Source organism: Bubalus kerabau, chromosome 7 (assembly GCF_029407905.1).
Source record: "Bubalus kerabau isolate K-KA32 ecotype Philippines breed swamp buffalo chromosome 7, PCC_UOA_SB_1v2, whole genome shotgun sequence".
In the NCBI taxonomy this organism is placed as follows: Eukaryota; Metazoa; Chordata; class Mammalia; order Artiodactyla; family Bovidae; genus Bubalus; species Bubalus kerabau.
The window spans coordinates 7,319,025-7,330,467 of record NC_073630.1 but is presented as its reverse complement, the minus strand read 5'-3'; the positions used below and the strand labels follow the sequence as shown (position 1 = coordinate 7,330,467).

Below are 11,443 nucleotides of genomic sequence, written 5' to 3'. Positions count from 1 at the left end.
GAGACATTACTTTGCCAACAAAGGTCCATCTAGTCAAGTCTATGGTTTTTCCAGTAGTCATGTATGGATGTGAGAGTTGGACTGTGAAGAAGGTTGAGTGCTGAAGAATTGATGCTTTTGAACTGTGGTGTTGGAGAAGACTCTTGTGAGTCCCTTGGACTGCAAGGAGATCCAACCTGTCCATCTTAAAGGAGATCAGCCCTAGGTGTTCTTTGCAAGGAATGATGCTAAAGCTGAAACTCCAGTACTTTGCCCACCTCATGCGAAGAGTTGACTCATTGGAAAAGACTCTGATGCTGGGAGGGATTAGGGGGAGGAGGACAAGGCGACGACAGAGGATGAGATGGCTGGATGGCATCACTGACTCAATGGACGTGAGTCTGAGTGAACTCTGGGAGTTGGTGAAGTCAGGGAGGCCTGGTGTGCTGCAATTCATGGGGTCGCAAAGAGTCGGACATGACTGAGTGACTGAACTGAACTGAACTGAGAGGGTTCAATAGACAATACATGTCAAATGATCTAAATTAAAATAGCCACAAAATGTACACAAAGATTGGTGGACTTATCCACATACTTTCCTGATAATGATCTAATAGTTGTCATGGATTGTGGGTTGTTATGGTGATGAAAGGAGGCTGAATTTTAAGGAAATATAAAATGATAAAATGTTTAAAGAGCTTTAAAAAATTATAAAACCATTCATCCAAAGGTACCTACTTCAACGTACCTACTTTGTATCAGAAAATATTCTAAAATTCGCTACATAAAAATCACCTGATTTTCTCTTCTTATCTGAAGGAATGCAAGTGGCTAGAACTAATATAAAGGCACAGTTGCAGAAACTTTTTAAAATCAGATTTACTGGATAAGTACAAAAAAAAAAAAAATGCGGTGTGAAAGATGAAACAGAAAAAGTGCCTTCTAAGGTAGACAGAGCAGCTTGGACTTTAACTTACAAAATTAAGGCCAGTTGAGTTGCTTAAGATCACATTAGTCAGGGACAGCCGGACTACAAGCTGTGTTTTGTCTGCTGTGCATCCTCTATCAGCGTTCAGAAGCTAACAGCTGGAAGTCAGTTTAGAAGTATCAGGTTCAGCCCTCCTTATCGCTTCTTTTCCTAGAAAAACAAAGATTAGTAAGGCAGAAATGGTGAATTGGTTTACACACGACCTGATTAGTGACAGAAACAGGTTTCCTAACCTCCTAACTCCAAGGCCAAGGTTTTTTCTGCAACTGAATACTTGTCTACTCAAAGGTTCCAGTTTGGCAAAATTTGATCCTATGAGAAACTAAGGTTATTGTCATTTTCTCCTTTTTGTTACCAGAAATTTCTTATGATCCTTTGAAAACTTAAAAGGAACCAATGACATGATGGTGGCTCGGGAGGAGGTGGACGGGATCAGTGAAAGAGAACAGCATCGGGTACAGAAGAGCATTTACCACTGATACCATTTAGAATTGTCAGCATGTGGTAATAATAAAAGCAAGATCATATTTTGGTCGGTTTTATTACATTTTCCAATTTAAAACAACACACTGTCTTATTGCCAACACATGGAGTGGCAATTCAAAACTGTGCCAGTAGTAGAACATGTTTCTCTGGGCTCTGGAAAGCACAAAAAGGACAAAAGAAGCAAATACACCCAAGCAGTAAATTACACCCAATGTAAAATGATCTCCACTTCCCAATAAGAAGACCCTACAAATAAAAAATTTTGGCTCCCTTGACAATATAACATTTTAGGACTGTAAATGAAACAGTAAAATCACTCCATAAAAGTAGAATTTGTTCATTTAGTTATATATGTATTTTAAATTATTTGTGTCAGTTCAGTTCAGTTCAGTCGCTTAGTCATGTCCAACTCTTTGTGACCTCATGGACCGCAGCATGCCAGGCCTCCCTGTCCATCACCAACTCCTGGAGCTTGCTCAAATTCATGTCCATTGAGTCAGTGATGCCATCTAACCATCTCATCCTCTGTCCTCCCCCTTCTCCTGCCTTCAATCTTTCCCAGCATCAGGGTCTTTTCCAATGAATCAGGTGTATGAAGTAAAAATCATGTAAAATGACAATAAACATAACAATTTTAAAACACTGAATTTTTCCCCATCCTTACACTGCACAAAACTATTTATTCAAGCTCTTCACATGCAACCTTGATAGCATTGCCTCCCTAATCACTAGAACCACTGAACAGTTTCCACAGTATGTAATCTTCATTTCCTTCTAAATTACTACATATTTCACATTTTATTTGAATCTCTGTAGGAAGCTATCTCCAGAAATTTTACATAAGACAAAATTAGTCATTCCCATAAACTCTAAAAAATTTGTTTAAATTGGAGTATAATTGCTTTACAATGTTGTTTTAGTTTCTCCTGTACAACAACATGAATCAGCCATCAGTTCAGTTCAGTTCAGTCACTCAGTCGTGTCCAACTCTCTGCGACCCCATGAACCACAGCATACCAGGCCTCCCTGTGCATCACCAACTCCCAGAGTTCACTCAAATTCATGTCCATTGAGTCAGTGATGCCATCCAGTCATCTCATCCTCTGTCGTCCCCTTCTCTTCCTGCCCTCAATCTTTCCCAGCATCAGGGTCTTTTCAAATGAGTCAGCTCTTTGCATCAGGTGGCCAAAGTATTGGAGTTTCATCTTCAACATCAGTCCCCCCAATAAATACCCAGGACTGATCTCCTTTAGGATGGACTGGTTGGATCTCCTTGCAGTCCAAGGGACTCCACAAGAGTCTCTCCAACACCACAGTTCAAAAGCATCAATTCTGTGGTGCTCAGCTTTCTTCACAGTCCAACTCTCACATCCATACATGACTACTGGAAAAACCATAGCCTTGACTAGACGGACCTTTGTTGGCAAAGTAATGTCTCTACTTCTTAATATGCTATCTAGGTTGGTCATAACTTTCCTTCCAAGGAGCAAGCATCTTTTAATTTCATGGCTGCAGTCACCATCTGCACTGATTTTGGAGCCCAGAAAAATAAAGTCAGCCACTGTTTCCACTGTTTCCCCATCTGTTTGCCAAGAAGTGATGGGACCGGATGCCATGATCTTAGTTTTCTGAATGTTGAGATTTAAGCCAACTTTTTCACTCTCCTCTTTCACTTTCATCAAGAGGCTCTTTAGTTCCTCTTCATTTTCTGCCATAAGTGTGGTGTCATCTGCATATCTGAGGTTATTGATATTTCTCCTGGCAATCTTGATTCCAGCTTGTGCTTCCTTCAGCCCAGTGTTTTTCATGATGTACTCTGCATAGAAGTTAAATAAGCAGGGTGACAATATACAGCCTTGACGTACTCCTTTTCCTATTTGGAACCAGTCTGTTGTTCCATGTCCAGTTCTAACTGTTGATTCCTGACCTGTATACAGGTTTTTCAAGAGGCAGGTCAGGTGGTCTGGTATTCCCATCTCTTGAAGAATTTTCCACAGTTTATTGAGATCCGCACAGTCAAAGGCTTTGGCATAGTCAATAAAGCAGAAATAGATGTTTTTCTCGAACTTTCTTGCTTTTTCAATAATCCAGCAGATGTTGGCAATTTGATCTCTGGTTCCTCTGCCTTTTCTAAAACCAGCTTAAACATCTTGGCCCCTCCCACTCGAGCCTCCCTCCCACCCCCACCATCCCACCCCTCTACATCATAACAGAGCACTGAACTGAACTCCCTGTGCTATACAGCAGCTTCCCACTAGTTATCCGTTTTACAAATGGTAGTATACATATGTCAGTGCTATTATTTCAATTTTTCCCACCCTCTCCTTCTCTCTGCTGTGTCCACAAGTCTATATTTCTGCCCTGCAAATAGGTTTATTGGTACCATTTTTCTAGATTCCATATGTATTTGATAATATACAATATTTGCTGTTTTCTTTCTGACTTAATTCTCTCTGTATGACAGACTCTAGGTTCATCCACAACACTACAAATGACCCAATATCATTCTTTTTCATGGCCGAGTAACATTTCCCTGTTATATGCCCAACATATTCTTTATCCATTTATCTGCCAATGGACATTTAGGTTGCTTCCATGTCCTGGTTATTGTAAATAGTGCTGCAATGAACACTGGGGTGCATGTGTCTTTTTGAATTATGATTTTCTCAGGGTATATGACCTGTAGTGGGAATGCTGAGTCATATGGTAGTTTTATTCAAAGTTTCTTAAGGAACCTCCATACTGTTCTATACAGCAGTTGTATCAGTCTACATTCCCATCAACAGTACAAGAAGGATCCTGTTTCTCGACATCTTCTCCAGCATTTATTGTTTGTAGATATGTCATGATTAAGTGGAGATTACACCAAGGATGCAAGGAATCATCAATATATGCAAATAAATCAATGTGATAAAATCATACTAGCAAATTGAAAGACAAAAAATATAATAATTTCAATAGATGCAGCAAATGCTTTTGACAAAATTCAAACCCATTTAGCTGTCAAAAAATTGGGCATAGAAGCAACTTATCTCAACATAATAAAGGCCATATATGACAAACCCACATTGAAAATTATTCTCAATGGTAAAAACCTGAAAGTATTTCCTCTAAGATCACAAACAAGACAAGGCTGCTCACTCTCACCATTATTATTTGGCATAGTTCTGGAAGTCCATAGTTCTGGAAGTTCATGGCAATCAGAGAAGAAAAAGAAATAAAAGGAATCCAGATTGGAAAAGAAGAAGCATACTGTTCCTGTTTGCAGATGACATGATACTATATACAGAAAATTCTAAAGATGGCATCATAAAACTACTAGAGCTAACCAATGAATTCAATAAAGTCACAGGATACAAAATTAATACACAGAAATCTCTTGCATTCCTATACACTAACAGCAACAAATCAAAAAGAGAAATTAAGGAATAATCCCATTCAACACATCAAAAAGAATAAAATACTTAGAAATAAATATACCTAAGGAGAAAAAAGATCTGTATGCAGGAAACAGTGAAAGAAATCAAAGACAACACAAAGAGATGAAGAGATATACCATGTCTCTGGATTGGAAGAATCAATATTGTGAAAATAATTATACTACCCAAAGCAATCTACAGATTTAATGCAATTCTTATCAAATTACCAATGGAATTTTTCACAGAAATCGAATAAAAATTTTATAATTTTAATGAAAACACAGAAGACCCCAAATAGCCAAAGCAATCTTGAGAAAGAAAAATGGAGCTGGAGGAATCAGCCTTCCTGACTTCAGACTATACTACCAAGCTACAATAATCAAGACAGTGTGGTGCTGGCACAAAAACAGAAATATAAATCAATGGAACAGGATAGATAGACTAGAAATAAACCCACACACCTATGGACACCTTACCTTTGACAAAAGAGGCAAGAATATACAATGGAGAAAATAGAGCCTCTTGAACAAATGGTGCTGGGAAAACTGGACATCTATATGTAAAAGAATGAAATAGAAGACTTCCTAATACCATACACAAAAATAAATTCAAAATGGATTAAAAACTTAAATGTAAGGCCAGAAACTATAAAGCTCAGCAGAAAACATAGGTAGTACACTCTTTGACATAAATTGCAGCAAGATCTTTTTTGACCCACCTCCTGGAGTAATGGTAATAAAAACAAACAGGACCTAATTAAACTTAAAAACTTTTGCACAGCAAAAGAAACCATAAACCAGACGCAAAGACAGCCTTCAGAGTAAGAGAAAATATCTGAACATGAAGCAACTGACAAAGGATTAATCTCCAAAATATACAAGCAGCAAATGCAGCTCAATTAAAAAAAAAAAAAAAAAAAAAAAAACAGACATTTTAATTAGAGAAATGCAAGCCCATATACTTTTAAATAGTGACTTTCATTTTATTTTGCTTTTAGTTTTTACTGTAGTTGAAAATTTTTTGCTGGAAAGTTTTACTGTATTGCTTTTTAAAGTGACTTTTGAAAGGCTTATTTTAAGCAATATCCAACCTTGAAATTGTGCGATTAGACTCCAAGGAATAATTACTAAATCCTTGAATATCATGCCTCCATTTTAACCTAATCTGTAAATGACCTCACCTTATCTTTGGGCATAGAAGTTAAATCATTCAGTCTCAAGCTGGCATTAAGAAGAAAGCAATGACACACAGTGCTGTGGGAGAACATAAAGATCTCTCTGCTTTCACTTTAAGAGTATTAACAGTAAATTTGATAAGAAAGATTTGGACTAATAAATGAAAACAAATCCAAATACCTGTAGAATAGACTATGTTGTGAAAACTTTGACTGTTGATTAAATTATTTACTTTTAATTTTTAGGCTAGGCAGAGTATTAGAATTTTTAAAAATGAGAGAAATGTAACTCTTATCTTTAGCCTTCTATGGCACCTTGAGCAAATCAACTAGACTTGTTGGGTTTATTTTCTTAACTGTAAAATGAGATGCTCAAATCCCAGGTTCCTATAAAATTCTATGAAGATGACATTTTAAAAAGTTATGTGAAAAAGACATCTGAATTTAACTATCTGTCAAAATACATATTCAGAGTACATGAACCATCTAAAAAGAAAAAAAAAGGGGGAGAACAATTCATATTTTTAACAATAAGTAAAGACTTGAAAAGGCACTTCAGAAGAAAAGGACATTCATATTTCCAATAAGCACATGAAAAGATGCTCATCTTTGGTCATAAGAAATGCAAACTGAAAATGCAATGTGGTAAAACTACATCCCACTAGGATGATTTTTTTTTTTTATTACCAAGTATTTGCAAAGACATAGAGCAAATGGAACTAATGGGAATGTAAAGTGGTACAGCCATCTCATAAAACTGTCAGTATCTGCTAAATCTGAACATGATCCAGCACTTCCACTCTTAGGTGTATGTCAAACAACATAAAATATTCATAGCAGCTTTATGCATAACAGAAAAATCTAGAAACAACCTCAATGTCCATCAGTAGTAGAACGAGTAAACTAATTGTAATGTTATATACTGAAACTTATATACAATTATGAAAAAGACTAAATTACTGCTACATTCAACAGCATGCATGAATCTCAGAGACATTAACAATGTGCAAAAGAAACCAGACACAAAAGAATATTTCATTTACATGCAGTTCAAAGACAAGCAAAATTAATCCTTGGTGACACAAATCAAAATAGTGGTTACCTTTGGGAGCAGAATACTGATTGGGAGACTGAGAATGTTTTAAATTTTGATTTAGGTTGTAGTTGTATGGTTTTATTCATTTATAAGAGTGCATTAAGCTTTATTATACCTATTGTCAATTAAAATAGATTTATAAAAATTTATCATTTTACAGTATTATATGATATCATATGAATTATAAGATGATTGCTGCTTGACAGGAAATCTATGACAACCTAGATGGTGTGTTAGAAAGCAAAGACATCACTTTGCCAACAAAGGTGCATATAGGCAAGGCTGTGATCTCTCGTAGTCATGTAGAGAGAGAGCTGGACCATAAAGAAGGTAGAGTACTGAAGAACTGATGTTTTCAAACTATGGTGCTGGAGAAGACTCAAGAGTCCCTTGGACAGCAAGAAGATCAATCTTGAAAGAAATCAACCCTGAATACTCATTGGAAGGACTGATACTGAAGCTGGAGCTTCAATACTTCGGCCACCTGATGAGAACAGCTGACTCACTGGAAAATACTCTGATGCTGGGAAAGATTGAAGGCAGAAGGAGAAGAGGGCAACAGAGGATGAGATGGTTAGATGGCATCACTAATTCAATGGACACGAGCTTGGGCAAACTCTGGAATATGGTGAGAGACAGGGAAGCCTGGCATGCTGCAGATCAGGGGGTCTTGAAGAGTCAGACACAACTTGGCAACTGAACAATAACATGATGTCAAAAAATTCACTCCCCAAATTTTTATGAGTGAAAAAAGATAGATCTGAAGTTTGCTAACTAATTCAGTAAGGATCAGGTCTGCAAGTCAAGATTCCCAATCCAGAGAAAATAGCCCCATTGGGATGAAGCCCTAAGGCATCATCAAGAGTAACAAGAGATTGGTGACAACTTTGATGACATGAACCTCTCTGAGTGCCTCCTCCATGACATCTACACCTATGGTTTTGAGACACCTTCTGCCATCCAGCACTGAACCATTCTTCATTTTATCAAGGACTATGATGTGACTGCTCAAGCCCAATCTGGGATTGGTAAAATGGCAACCTTTGCCATATCAATTCTGCAACAGAATGAATTGGATCTAAAACCACCAGGCCTTGGTCCTAGCAGCCATTCAGAGTTGGCTCAGCAGATACAGAAGGAAGTCACAGCTTTAGGAGATTATATGGGCACCCCCTGCCACGCCTCCATTGGGGGTACACCCACTGTGAGTACTAATGTGTGTGCTGAGGGGCAGAAGTTACAAGTAAAAGCTCTCATTTCACTGTGGGTACCCTAGGCCATAGGTTTGATATGCTTAACCAGAGACACCTTTCTCTCAAACACATCAAGATATTTATAAGAGATAAAGTTGATGAAATGATTAAGGACCAGAAGATCTATGACATATTCCAAAAGCTTAATAGCAAAACTCAGGTGGTTCTGCTGTCAGCTACAATGCCTTTCAGTGTGCTTGAAGTGACCAAGAAGTTTATGAGGGATTCAATTCAAATTCTTGTCAAGAAAGAAGAGTTGACACTGGAAGGTATCCACCAATTCCACATCAATGTGGAATGAGAGAAGTGGAAATCAGACTCACTGTGTGACTTAAACAAAACCTTGACCATTACACAGGCTGTCATCTTCAACACCTGAAGGAAGGCCCACTGGTCCACTAAGAAGATGCAAACCTGAGACTTCACTGTCTCTGCCATGAGCAGAGATATGAACCAAAAAATGAGATGTAACCATGAGGGAGTTCCCCTCTGGCTCTAGCAGAGTATTGATTACCATTGACCTACTGGCTAGAGGTATCAGTGTGCAGCAGGCTTCCTTAGTCATAAACTATGACCTTCCCACCAACAGGAAAAAGTGCGTCCATATAATCAGTCATGGTGAACGTTTTGGTCGTGATAGTGTGGCTATTAACATGGTGACAGGCCTTGGAGACAACTTCTGCAACACCTCTAGTGAAGAGCTGGTCCCCAATGTAGCTGACCACATCTGACAGCAGCTGTTCTACTATCTAGCCCCAGCCAGGAATCGACCTTGGGGGACCAAGGAGCAGCCAGAAGGGGGAGGAAGGGAGCCAAGGCCCAGACATCTTGCCTTTTTTTTTTTCTTTGAATAAATGTTGCTTTTTGAGGCAAGGAACCATGAATATGCTGGACACCCTTTTCTTTGGGGGAGGCCCAAAAACACTAATCACTTTCCCTAACCTAGTCAGCCTCTGGACTCCAGAGGCTCTCTCCACCCTAACTGAACTCTCTGGAAATTGTTCAAGAGTGGGGAGGGGGCTCTAAGCTGTCACTCATTTCACATGCTGGACCAAATCTGGAGGGAGGGCACCTGCGTTAGCTGGGCAGGGGATCACCCCAGTTGACAGAGGTGGCCCCTGTTATATTGATTTATATAGTACCCATTCGTATATACCAATTCAGGAAATCAATTAAATGAGTTGGAAATTAAATGACTTAGAAACTGAAAAAATATATTATTTTAATTACTATTTCTTCAGTTTAATTTAAGTATCAAATTTAATATTTTATTTTTAAATCGAATGTTTAGTATGTGATCCCATTTTCCTAAAATTATTTCTACTTATATAGCCAAATATGCAATATTCACAAAATATTCACCAAATGTTAATGATTTTTTCCAGATGGTGAAATTGAGAGAAAAACTTATTTTTGTCATGGACTTTTCTATATTGTTTGATTTTTTTTATAATGGAATGTATAATTTTAACAAACATCATAGAGCCATTATGCTTTAAGAAAAGTGAATAAAGCTATATTGATAACATGCCTGGCGACTGGCCCTGGGAAAGATAATCAACAGAGTTTGGGTAACTCAACATTGGCAACAAAACCCATAGCCAGCATCAGTCTAAAATCCCTGCCTCCTTTATGCTCCTTTCTTTTAGCCAGCTGCACTGTTGTTAACGACTGAGGATACCACTAAGAAGCTCTGTAGCTCATCTCAGGGCTAAACCTGTTCCATGAGCCCATGACTACCATATGATCCAGCAGTCCCACTCCTGGGCATATATCTAGAGAAAACCATAATTTGAAAAGATAGGTACCCCAGTGTTCACTGAAGCACTATTTACAATAGCCAAGACATAGAAGAAATCTAAATGTCCATTGATGGAGGAAAAAATAAAGAAGATGTTATACATATACACACAATGGAATATTACTCAGCCACTAAAAAGAATAAAAGAATGTCCCTTGAAGCCATATGGGTGGACCTAGAGCTTGTTATACTGAATGATACAAGTCACACAGAGAAGGACAAATATCATATGATATTGCTTAAAAGGGAAATCTAAAAAAAAAAATAGTACAATTGAACCTATTTTAAAAACAACAGAGTCACAGATATAGAAAATAAACTTATGGTTGCCATGGGCAAGGGGAGGAAGGATAAATTGGGAGATTGGGACTGACATATACATACCATTATATATAAAATAGGGAATCCCTGGTGGCTCAGAGGTTAAAGCATCTGCCTGCAATGCAGGAGACCTGGGTTTGATCCCTGAGCTGGGAAGATCCTCTGGAGAAGGAAATGGTAATCCACTCCAGTATTCTTGCCTGGAGAATCCCATGGAGGGAAGAGCCTGGTAGGCTACAGTCCATGGGGTCACAAAGAGTCAGACATGACTGGGCTACTTCACTCACTTCACATATATAAACTAGGAAATTAATAAGAATGTACTGTATAGCATGGGTAACTCTACTCAATACTCTCTAATGACCTATATGGAAATGGAATCTAAAAATGAGTGGCTATATGTACAACTGATTTACTCTGCTATACACCTGAAACTAACACATTATAAATTGATTATACGCCAATAAAAATTAATTTTAAAAAAAGATCCTTTGGCCACTCTTCCCCTACTGCTGTCACCCTTACACTTCTCCCAGTCACCTCTCCCACAGCTGCAATTACGACCTACTTTTCCAGGTCCTTTAGCCATCCACACTGCTATGGACAGGATGCCTCTTCCTCCTTGCTGCTGCTGCTGCTGCTAAGTTGCTTCAGTCATGTCCGACTCTGTGCAACCCCATAGACAGAAGCCCACCACACTGCCCCGTCCCCAGGATTCTCCAGGTAAGAACACTGGAGTGGGTTGCCATTTCCTTCTCCAATGCATGAAAGTGAAAAGTGAAAGTGAAGTCGCTCAGTTGTGTCCAACTCTTCATGACCCCATGGACTGCAGCCTACCAGGCTCCTCCGTCCATGGAATTTTCCAGGCAAGAGTACTGGAGTGGGGTGCCATTGCCTTCTTCCTCCTTAGATAGGCTCTAATGCAT

General features: G+C 38.5%; 1 pseudogene; it reads left to right on the top strand.

The window, feature by feature from the left end:
* Window positions 1-1,554: 1,554 nt before the first annotated feature.
* LOC129657370 (eukaryotic initiation factor 4A-I-like) lies at window positions 1,555-9,126 on the top strand (annotated as a pseudogene).
* The last annotated feature ends 2,317 nt before the right edge of the window (window positions 9,127-11,443 follow it).